This window comes from Hemicordylus capensis, chromosome 9 (genome assembly GCF_027244095.1).
Source record: "Hemicordylus capensis ecotype Gifberg chromosome 9, rHemCap1.1.pri, whole genome shotgun sequence".
Lineage (NCBI taxonomy): Eukaryota > Metazoa > Chordata > Lepidosauria > Squamata > Cordylidae > Hemicordylus > Hemicordylus capensis.
In genome coordinates, this window is record NC_069665.1 from 8,686,150 (window position 1) to 8,698,402 (window position 12,253).

Consider the following 12,253-nt stretch of genomic DNA (forward strand, 5'->3'; position numbering starts at 1 on the left):
CAACCAGAAGCATGACCAGCAATTTTGTCACTGTCATGGGCAACTATTAGGTAGTGTCCACGGTGAGTAGCAAAGCTTTTTTGGAACTTTGGTGTTTTGTTTTGAAATGTGTTGATAGATGTAAAGATAGATGCCACATATGTAATCCTTTTACAAGCCAAAACAGTGCCAACACTTTATCACTCAAGAACATTTCCTTCCTTTTGAAAGCATCGCTTCAGAATGAAATTGACTAGACCAGAAATGTCTGGTAATCCGGTCCAGTTAATTTCATCATTTCACTGGCTGATAGGACTCTAGCGGGAGAGGCTGCAATTTGGAAAATGAAATAATCAGGCTTCCCCCATGAGCCCCACATTCAGTGAGGCTTTCTCTCTCTCCTGTTTTAGTTCTACAGTCATCAAGTGAAACAGTGCTGGCAGTAATGTTTTAAGGCTCCTAGGCCATTTGGAGAAAAATCCAAGCTTTGTTTCAGGGTTATCAGATTATTGAAGACGTTTTGTGATGGGCATGCTGAAAAAGAAAATGTGAAGACTAACCATGGAATCCTCCATGGCTCCTCTATACCAGGGATTCTCAATGTTGGGTCCCCAGATGTTATTGGACTTCAGCTCCCATAATCCCCAACCAAAGGACTCTGGGGCTGGGGATTATGGGAGTTGTAGTCCAATAACATCTGAGGCTTCAACATTGAGAATCCCTGCTCTATACAATGATTCAGCACATATCTATAACATAGGAAGGGATCAAGCCCAAGGCCCATCTAGTTTGCCCTGTTTTGCCCAGTGGCCCACCAGAGGAGAGGAGAGCTGGTCTTGTGGTAGCAAGCATGACTTGTCCCCTTAGCTAAGCAGGGTCTTCCCTGGTTGCATATGAATGGGAGACTTGATGTGTGAGCGCTGTAAGATATTCCCCTTCTTAGGGGATGGAGCTGCTCTAGGAAGAGCAGAAGGTCCCAAGTTCCCTCCCTGGCAGCATCTCCAAGGTAGGACTGAGAGAGATTCCTGCCTGCAACCTTGGAGAAGCCACTGCCAGTCTGGGTAGACAACACTGAGCTAGATGGACCAAGGGTCTGACTCAGTATATGACAGCTGTTCCTATGTTCAGCTGTCTCTGGGAAACCCACCAGGAGATGAAGGCATGCCCCCTCTCCTGCTGTTGCTCCCCTGCAACTGGTATTTAGAGGCATCCTGTCTCTGAGCCTGGACCTGTTCTCTATGAATTTATCTAAGCCCCACTTAAAGCCATCCAAACTGGTGGCCATCACCACATCCATGGCAGAGAATTCCATGTGCTGTGTGAAAAACTACTTCCTTTTGGTGGGTCCTAAATTCCCTGGCCATCATTTTCACTGGATGGTTCCAGCATTATGAGAGAAGGAGAGACATTTCTTTCTCTCCATTCCTTCACACCCTGCATAGGTGTTTTTAAAAAAAAAACAAAAAAAAACACCACCTTTCTGATGCTCTGCCTTGACCTCATACAAAACCAGTCTGAGGGAACAGAAGGTGTTTGCTTTGGGGCTCACATCTTCCCTTGGATAGTCTTAATTTTCAATCAGCTGCAAAACACTCACTGCATCCTGCTGGGAAAATATCAGACGCAGCTGACAGAACCATTATTTCCAAGTGGCTTCCCAGGGAGCATTCTGGAACAAATCGTGTGCGCTCACTCCTTGAAGGCTTAAAAAAGCAATCACTGGGAGTAAAAGCACAAAGGTACAGACAGTCTCGGTATTCAACACCCCACATCAGCCAGGAGAGATGGAGGGATGGATTGAAGACGAGGTGGCAGCTGCATTCTACTACTACAGATATTTATGTGCAGCTCTTCAACAAATAAGGGTCTTTCCCAGCCCTACCAAGAGATTAAACTTAGGACCTTCTGCATTCAAAGTAGATGATCTATCACTGTGGATCTAATGGTTGTGCCATCGAGTTGGTGTTGACTCCTGGTGCCCACAGAGCCCTGTGGTTTTCTTTGGTAGAATACAGGAGGGGTTTACCCTTGCCTCTTCCTGCACAGTATGAGATGATGCCTTTCAGCATCTTCCTATATCGCTGCTGCCCAATATAGGTGTTTCCCATAGTCTGGGAAACATACCTGCGGGGATTCAAGCCAGCAACCTCTGGCTTGCTAGGCAAGTTACTTCCCCGCTGTGCCATTAGGTGGTGGATCTGAGTATCTAATACCCCTAGTATTATAATTATATCGGTAGCTGCCTTATACTGAGTCAGACTCTTGGGCCATCTAGTTCAGTATAATTTACACTGACTGGCAGCAGCTCTCCAAGGTTACTGCTAGGAGTCTCTCCCAGCACTACCTCAGATTCCAGGGAGTGAACCTGGGGTCTTCTGCATACAAGCAAGAAGATGCTCTTCCACTGAATTATGGCCCTATCCCCTAGAACACAGACCCGGATCAAATTTACCAATTTCGCCTTATATACTCTTTGCCAGTTTATATAACACTTTTCTACAATAGTGCTGTAAATTCCCAGGACTTGCTCCCTCTGTATGTAAGCTTCCAAATGTCAAGTAATGTGACTCTAGGCAACAAACCATGTATGCACAGATGGAGAAGATGCTCAGATGTGCATGTAGCAGAGTTATCATTGCGTAGTTCTGAATTTTCCTTTCAACAACGACAACAACAAATATTTATATACCGCTTTGCAACAAAAGTTTCCAAAGCAGTTTACACAGAGAAATAACAAACAAATAAATACGATGGATCCCTGTCCCTGAAGGGTTCACAATCTAAAAAGAAACATAAGATTAACACCAGCAACAGTCACTGGAGGGATGCTGTGCTGGGGGTGGATAGGGCCAGTTGCTCTCCTCCTGTTAAATAAAGAATCACCATGTTAAAAAGGTGCCTCTTTGCCCAGTTAGCAGGGGTTCAAGAAGCCCTGGCTTGCTGGTTTTTACGGGGTTAAGTAGCAGGTTGGCACAATTTGGGACCCATCCAGCTGAATGTAGCCTGTCACTCATAGAGGTCATTCACACAATAAAAAACTGTGTTGTACCCAGGTCCGTAGGGAGGTCAGCAGCAGCCTGTGTTTGCCCGCCACCGCGGCCCCCTCTGCCCCGCCCCCTGCACCTGATGTCAGGGGTGCGCACCTAGTTTGAGAGCAAATTCCCTGCCAGCGCCGCATTCACAGCACGGCTCTCCCTGCTTTAAAATGGAGACGCATTCCCAGGCAGGCTGGGAAGCCGGCGCTCAGCTAAGCGCTGTCCGGGAATTTGCTCGGAAACAGGAGCCGCATCCCGCTTCTGAGCAAAGGCCCACCCCCTGTGTCAGATGTCAGACCCAGGGGGCGGGACAGGGCAGGGTCACAAGGCACGGCCCTTGAGGGATGTGGCCTGGGTTCTTTGAACCCGTTCGGGCAATGGTGGTTCCGCCCCTGGTTGTACCCGGGTTTGGAAGCTATGTGTGTTCCTACTTTTCAGTTGTGTGGAAGCAAAGCTAGAGGAAAATCTGGGTGGAAGTGACTGTGTGGAAGCAAGATAGGAGGAAAAGCTACCCAGGTTCTCTTCCTCCCTTGCTTCCACACAATCACTTCTACCCAAGTTTTCTTCCTCCCTTGCTTCCACACAACTGAAAATTGGGAGCACAGACAGCGCCCATGCTCGGGTAGAACACCGTTTCTGATTGTGTGAATGCTCTCATAATCTTGCAGCCTCAAGAGCTAACTGACCACCTTCCTTTTATTTGCAGACCCAGGCAGGCAACAAAAACAGGAGCCTGATTAAACTCCTGCCTTCGGTGCCTGCTGAGCTGCATTTGGCTGGGCGCACCATCGGTCTTGCAAGCTTTCTAAATGGGTTTTGTTGTGGAACAGCTCCAACGTTGCCTTGTGCCAGATAAGCAAAGAGTCGCTCCAGGTCTAACCGGGGAGAGAAATTAGTAGGGCTGCATCCTTTAATCAATTAATTGGTAAGAGTAATGTATCAAAGCCCTTTACTTTAATGTATCAAAGCTGAAAAGACAGCCCTGTTTGGGTAACACATGTTGGAAAAAGAAGACCAATTATTGTAACATAGATTAAATTTAAAATAAATTAGCATAAATTACAAGGATTTTCACATAAGGGCATTTATTGATTTTATCTAGCATATTTGTCTACTGCCCAAAACTCATGTCTCTGGGTGGCTTACAATAAAACAACACAGATTAAGAACAAAGTTGAAACATTAAAACAATTTAAACAATAATAGATTTTATAAATCTAATTAAAGGCCTGTGTGAATAAAAGTGTCTTAGCCTTTTTAAAAGCTTACAGAAATGGGGAGCCTCTTATTTCGGCAGAGAGAGCATTCCAAAGCTGCAGGGCATCAACGGAGAAGGCCTGTCCCTCAGTAGCCACCAGACAAGATGGACCTCCCCAGATTATCTCAATAGGTGGCGGGGTTCATAACGGAGAAGACATTCTCTTAAATGGGACTGTAGCTCAGCGGAAGAGCATCTGCTTTGTCTGCAGAAGGTCCCAGGTTCAATCCCTGGCAGCATCTCCAGGTAAGCCTGGGACGGGCCTTCTCCACTGACGCCCTGAGGCTCTGGAATGTGCTTTCTGCCGAAATAAGAGCCTGCCCATTTCTGACAGCTTTTTAAAAGGCTAAGACACATTTATTCACCCAAGCCACACAGAGGCCCATTGCGCTGGTGCGGCGGTCTCCAAAATGGCCGCCGCACCGGATGAAAGGCCCAAACGGCTGAACAAGCCAGTTTGGGAAGCAAGGGAGGCCAGCAGGGGGAGGGGGAACCTCTGTGGATCTCCCTGCTGCTGCCTCAGAGAACCCACCCAGAGGGGGTAAATTTAAATTTTTTTAAAAAAGAAATTTTTTTTAAAGAAAAAAAGCCCCCGAACCCCCCGAACGGGCCAGTGGGGTTTGGTGCGGGTTCGGACCGAACGGGGTGGTTCAGTTCAATCTCGAACTGTCAAACCAAGCCGGTTTGCACATCCATAACCAAGGGTCTGACTCATTATAGGGCAACTCCCCATGTCCCTATGCTTTTCATTTGTGAGCAGGGTCACCAAGAGTGTCAATGAAGCCTCCCCGTGTCAAATTAAATTAGTGCTAAGCCAATTACTGCCACAGCTTTGTAGACTAAGCTGTGGGCGGTCGCACATCTCCCGGTCTCAACCACAGGACAAGTGAGAAATCTTGCCCCCTTTTTGCTCGGTGGCGCTAAGCCAGCTGACCCCGAGGATAAAAGGTTCTCTCTTTCACTTTTCTTCCTGTTACAATCGGTGGGATTTACCAGGTCTCAGATTAGAGCCTGCACCACACCGTGACAATGACTTAATCAAGGCTGACATTTAAAGGGCACCCAAGGAAGGAAGGCCTCCACACACCACTGGGAACAGCTTTTTAACGAGTTGTGCTAGTAAGAACTAATCAGCCTACTTTCTTTTCACGGTCTCTACATCTGGACTTAATTTGGTGCAAATTGAGGTCCATAAGTTAGACCTCTTGCACCTCAAATGTCCATGTGTCTGCTGTTGGAAGTGCTGTCTCATGTCTCAGTGACAGAGGGGGACAGATTAGTGAGTCAGAGGGCTAGAGGGGTCAAGACATTGGTCATTCCTTCTCTACTGCTCTGACACTATCCCTTTGAGATGTAGATTGCTACTCTTAGGGACTTCCTGCCTGCCTTTCATTTCCTTTCCCCCTTTTTCTTCCCCCTTGCAACACACATGCTCCTCTCTCCCTGCACCATGTGTGCAGAGATGCAGAAACCATCCCTCTGCATCTAGCTAGCTAGCTAGATTAGAGATCCTCTCTCTCCACTTTCCTATCTAGAATGGAGTTCTCCAATAAAGACTCCTTATATTGATTTGAAACTATGAACTGGCTCCAAGTTTCTTTTACTCTCAGCAGACACCCATGCCTGGGCAGACTCCGCAGTGTTGTGCCTCAGTGCACTCTGCTGGAACAGAAGGGTATCTCTTACCAGAAAGAATTCCCAGCATCCGCCATCTTGGATCGGGGTGGATGTCATTATTACAAACTGCACCACTGAGGTGTTCCTATGTGTCACTCACTACAACTGTACCAAATTTGGTTCAAATCGGTTAGACACTCAAGTTAGTGCACTTGCGCCTCAAAGGAACATAGGAAGCTACCAGATACTGAGTCAGACCATTGGACCATCAAGCTCAGTATTGTCTACCCAGACTGGCAGCAGCCTCTCCAAGGTTGCAGGCAGGAATCTCTCTCAGCTCTATCTTGGAGATGCTGCCAGGGAGGGAACTTGGAACCTTCTGCTCTTCCCAGAGCGGCTCCATCCCCTGAGGGGAATATCTTACAGGGCTCACATGTGGTCTCCCATTCAAATGCAACCAGGGTGGACCCTGCTTAGCTAAGGGGACAAGTCATGCTTGCTACTACAAGGCCAGTTCTCCTCAGAAGGAGAGCAGCTAAGGGATTTGCCTGGCTTCTGGGAGACTGGAGGGGTCTTCTACCTACCTAGTTGCATTGGCTTCTTCTTCTTCTGGTGTAGAGGAGTGAGTGAAGGAGGCGTCTTTAATCAAGGGAGGCCTTTTAAAATCATTCTAAGCTATAGGACCATAATATACTAAGGCTGTATTATCTGACACTTTGCTGTAAAGCTGCAACCTTGGAGAAGCCACTGCCAGTCTGGGTAGACAATCCTGAGCTAGATGGACCAAGGGCCTGATCTAGTAGAAGGCAGCTTCCTCCTTCCAAATGGCCATGGAATGCACTGGATTTCCAAATGGACAATGGCTATTCCTTTGGCCCTTTGGAAGGAACCAGGGCTTTTCAGTGGGCATTCCCTGTCATTCATTTTAGTACATTCACTGGAGCATCTGCTTTGCATACAGAAAGTTTCAAGTTCCCTCCCTGGCAGCATCTCCAAGAGAGGGCTGAGAGAGACTCCAGCCTGCAACCTTGGAGAAGCCGCTGCCAGTCTGTGAAGACAATACTGGGCTAGATAGACCAATGGTCTGACTCAGTATATGGCGGCTTCTTATGTTCCTAACTTTTTCCTGGGGCATCGAACACTGCTACGAGGCCCCACCCCACACATGCTGACTCACCCCCAGGGACGGCCCTGCTCCCCAACATCACAAGGAGCATAGGAAGCTGCCTTTTACTGAGTCAGACCCTTGGTCCATCTAGCTCAGGAATGTCTGCACTGACTGGTAGCAGCTCTCCAAGGTTTCAGGTAGGGGTCTCTCCCAGCTCTACCTGCAGATGCTGCCAGGGATTGAATCTGGGACCTTCTGATGCAAGACGGATGCTCTGCCACTGAGCTATGGCCCTATCCTCACAAAGATGGTTTATAGGAACAGAGGTAGCTGCTGTCTGCGGAGTCAGGCCATTGGTCTGTCTAGCTAAGTATTGTCCACTCTGACCGGCAGCCATTGTCCAAGGTTTCAGGGAGGAGCCTTTCCCAGCCTTATCCAGCGATGCTGCCAGGGACTGAATCTAGGCCCCATCCCCAATCTCAGATCTGTAAACCCATACTAAGCACTCAGGAGTGGCACAGATTATATTGATCTGCAGCATCCTTCTGACCAAGATATTTGCTTCAGAGTTAAATAGGGTTTGAAAAAAAACCTATAATTATCTTATGCCCGATCAATCTCAGATCCATTTCAGAGCCCTTGGCACGACTTTTGAGGTCACAGCAAGAGAGAGTCAGAGTGAGAAATTACCAGTCACATTTTATATGGCATGCAAAATATGTGGGATCTGCCTACGTGACTCATGCTTTATTGGTTCATCTTTTATTTAAGAGTTACACAGAGCTGCAAGCTAGACACAGCCTCTCTCACTCTCTCTCTTTTGGGGTAGGTTTCTGGCTTCAGCCACCTTTGCTACGATGGCTAAGAAGGCAGACTTTGAAAGAGGTGCCCTTCACTTAGCCCTGCACATCTGTTACTTTTGCATCAAAGCACTGCAGACGCACATTTACAAGATCAGGCCCCGAGGAACTTGTATTCATAAAATTGTCTCGTTGCTCCAAAACAAAGATAGGAGATTAAATACAGACAGAGGAAGGGGACTCTCTGGATGAGCAAAGATTAGAGGCTACGGTTCATTTGCTCTGCCTTCCCCAAAAGGCTAGGAGGAAGGAAGAATGGTGTCAAAGTAATTAAGTAAGAGGATATGATAATTAAGTCATGGGAGACCAACCACTGAGGGTTTTTGTTTTTGTTTTTGTTTTAAACTACAAATCAAGAATGAAGATTCAAGCCTGAGGAGTCCTAATGGTAAAGAGAAGGAAAGGGTGCAGGGGAAGCTTGTTGTGGGGAGAAATGGGAGGGGCAGCCTTACGATCCCCCCCCCCCCCACAATACACTTTCTGTGCCTGTGTACTTCAAACTACGTTATGATTGTCTTTCAGGAGCAACTACGGACACTTCCGGAGGGGTTGCTCTGTTGCTTAACTCTTTTTGTGTACAGAGTTCACAGGATATCACTATCCAGCCGTTATCCACCAACATTTCCCCTGTGCATAAATCATAGGAACATAGGAAGCTGCTGTATACCGAGTCAGACCATTGGTCTATCTCACTCAGTAATATCTTCACAGACTGGCAGCGGCTTCTCCAAGGTTGCAGGCAGGAATCTCTCTCAGCCCTATCTTGGAGATGCTGCCAGGGAGGGAACTTGGAACCTTCTGCTCTTCCCAGAGCAGCTCCATCCCCTGCTGAGGGGAATATCTTGCAGTGCTCACACTTCTAGTCTCCCTTTCATATGCAACCAGGGCAGACCCTGCTTAGCTATAGGGACAAGTCATGCTTGCTACCACAAGACCAGCTCTCCTCCCAGATCAGCTCTCCTGGACCCCAGATGTTTTTGGCCTATGATTCCAAAAGCCATTGTGGCCAAGGATGATGGGAGTTGTAGTCCAACATCTGGGGGGGTTGGGTAGCCTTGGGCTACTGCACCCCACAAAGCATGGGGTGTGACTGCAAGTGGGAAAGCAATGACAGAACAGCTCTAAAAAGAACTCATCGAGGCGTGCCGTGTATTGCTAGTCATAGATTCATCACCAGCTGACTGTTTTTGCAAATAAAGAACTAGGCATGTGTATCATTTTAATTGCAGTTTTATCTCGCTCTTCCTCCAAAGAGCCCAAGGGCACATTCTTCCCACCCTCAGATTGCATCCTCAGAACAGCACTGTGAGGCAGGCCAGGCTGACAACTTGTGACTGGCCCAAGGTCAGCCCCCAAATCCAATCCTTAAGCCAGGGATTCTCAGACTTGGGTCTTCAGATGTGGTTGGACTACAACTCCCATCATCCCCTGCCACCATGGCCCCAAGGGGATGATGGGAGTTGTAGTCCACCACCATCTGGGGAGGACTCCAAGCTGAGAACCCATGCTCTAAAACCATACTGGCTTCTGGCTATAGGTACATATTTCCAAAGACACATATCCTTTTTTATTTGCCGGGGGGGGGGGCAGAGAGGAGTGGCTGTTCTTTATTTGCTAACATTATTGCTATTGTTACGATGAGGCACTAAAAACGTGGAAAGAAAAGAACACCAGATGCTTTCAAATGCGGTTATGAAATGGGGCCACCTGATTATAGCCAACGGCCATAATCGGCCAGGTTTAGCCTGATCTTAATGTTCCTTTAATGGTTGCTGATGTTTTTCTAAATGAGCCAGCTACCTGCAGGGGACGGGTGTCCAAAGCCAGGCCTCTGCAGGCCCCTGTGAGAAAAAGCAGCCTGCTTTTTGCAGCCTGAACATTGGATGTGGGAGAGCGATTTGCTGGCTGATGATGTCCCTTAAGGCACATTTTATTCCTCATAATCAGACTTCATCTGGAGTGTTGCATTTGGTGCCTTTTATTTGTTCCATGTTTATCAGTGTTCTCTCTAACAGGGAGAACAATACAACTCCCAGCATCCCTAGCTGCAATGGCCTTTGGCTGGGGATTCTGGGAGTTGTAGTCAACAACATCTGGGATTCCCTGTTCGAGGGAACACTGGTTCTCTCTAATTTTTTCCATCTGTGTGCAGAATGAGTTTTATTCTGAGCGGCAGTATCAAGGCAGCGTCCATTCGTAATGGGGCCTTCTTGATTCAACCTGAGCGGGATCTAAATTGAACTGAGCAGACATCCCAAAACTTGTGAGCACACGCACATGCGCACACCTTAGAGGGAACACTGCTGTCTCTCCCGTTCTTCCTCCAAGGAGCCCAGTGTGGCTCCTAGTTATTTTTATCCTCACAACAACCCCGTGAGGTAAGTTCGGCTGAGAGAGATGCAAGTTTCATGGCTGAACAAGGATTCAAACTCGGATCTCCCCTAGTGGCCCCACAGTCTAGCCACTACACCCGCCACGCTCAGCGGCTGCAATATTTTGGGCTGCCCTGTATTTAAGGACCGGACTGCAGGATGAGAAGATCAGGGCAGCTGATCAGGAATCTCTGCATCCATCTGCCAGAAAGTACATGTCAATATTTAATCAAGCAGCCTTTGTTCTGCATCCTATCCTAGATTAACATTTAATCTATGTTAAATGTATCAGGATATACATTGCTCCCAGCAGCAGGTGAGGCTGAGATGGAGTTCTAACAGGAGGGATACAAAGCAGGTCTTTGTAGAAACCAGCCAGGCCTGGTTTCTGAATGATCCGAAAATGAGACGTCAGGATGAAGGCAAGTGAAAATGGGAGGAGAGCTGGTCTTATGGTCGCAAGCACAAATGGTCTCCCTTTGCTAGCCTTGCCATGCCCCCCGGAATCTAGGGTAGCCCATAGATTTTGTCTCCTCCACCTGGCTGCAAAATTCCACCCGGATTTACACGGATTTCAAAAGCACTGCCTGGATTGCCCAGATTCTACTCTGGATCCAATCCCATGGGAGGGCAGAGAAGGAGGGGAAAGTGTACAAATCTGCCCAATGAATAAAATATGCAAATTAGTTGCATCATAATTTGCATAACATGCAAGTTAGGCCACCCGGATTTGGGAAGCTTGAATATGGCAGCCCTACAGCACAGCGGGGAAATGGCTTGAGGGCCAAGACAGAAGTTGCCGGTTCGAATCCCCGCTGGTATGTTTTGTTAACAATGGGAAACACCTATAGCGATATAGGAAGATGCTGAAAGGCATCATCTCATACTGGGTAGGATATGGCAATGGTAAACCCCTCCTGTATTCCACCAAAGACAACCACAGGGCTCTGTGGTCGCCAGGAGTCGACACCGATTCGACAGCACACTTTACTTTCCCCCTTTGCTAAGCAGGGCCTGCCCTGGTTTGCCTTTGGATGAGAGACTACTTGTGTGAGCACTGTAAGATATTCCCCTCAGGGGATGGAGCCACTCTGGGAAGAGCAGAAAGTTCCAAGTTCCCTCCCTGGCAGCATCTCCAAGATAGGGCTGGGAGAGATTCCTGCCTGCAACCTTGGAGAAGCCGCTGCCAGTCTGTGAAGACGATACTGAGCTAGATGGACCAAAGGTCTGACTCAGTAGAAGGCAGATGTTCCTATGTACAAGCAGGGGTGGGGGTGAAAGCACCTACTGCAAAGCAGCTTGAAAGGTCTCAGTTTTATTACTGCAGAGGATGATTCAGGAATTTTATAGGCCATTCATTCACTAGTTGTGACTGCATTTGCAATCTCTGCTTACACTGCTGCTCATAATAATAGTAAAATCTGCCCTTGGGGAGAGAAAATAGCGAAGGAATCACGGAGCCTAAGAGTTGAAGGGCAGCATTCAGTCCAGAAGCCCTGCTTCATGCAGAAAATACAGAGTTAGAGCATCCATAATAGCTAGCTGCCTAGCCTCTGTCTGAAAACCGCCAGCAAAGGAAATGGTAATACTGATGAACTGCTGTTATAATTAAGAAATCCATATACTACTTCCAAAAGAGCTCAGAAATGCTATGGACAGAGAACTGGAGTGCCAGTGAGAAGGACTGGCAGATTCTCCTGCATTCTACCAAAGACAACCACAGGGCTTTGTGGTCACCAAGAGTCGACAATGACTCGACAGCACAACTCTAACTGGGCACAGCGGGGAAATGCTTGACTAACAAGCAGAAGGTTGCCAGTTCGAATCCCCGCTGGTATGTTTCCCAGACTATGGGAAACACCTATATCGGGCAGCCGCAATATAGGAAGATGATGAAAGGCGTCATCTCATACTGTGTGGGAGATGGCAATGGTCAACCCCCCTTGTATTCTACCAAAGAAAAACCACAGGGCTCTGTGGCCGCCACAAGTTGACACCAACTTGATGCTGCAACTTTACTTACA

General features: G+C 47.7%; 1 non-coding gene across 1 annotated transcript; it reads left to right on the top strand.

Moving 5' to 3' along the window:
* Positions 1–4,442: 4,442 nt before the first annotated feature.
* On the top strand, positions 4,443–4,517 carry TRNAT-UGU (transfer RNA threonine (anticodon UGU)). The gene has a single exon. It is a non-coding gene; the product is annotated as a tRNA-Thr (tRNA).
* The last annotated feature ends 7,736 nt before the right edge of the window (positions 4,518–12,253 follow it).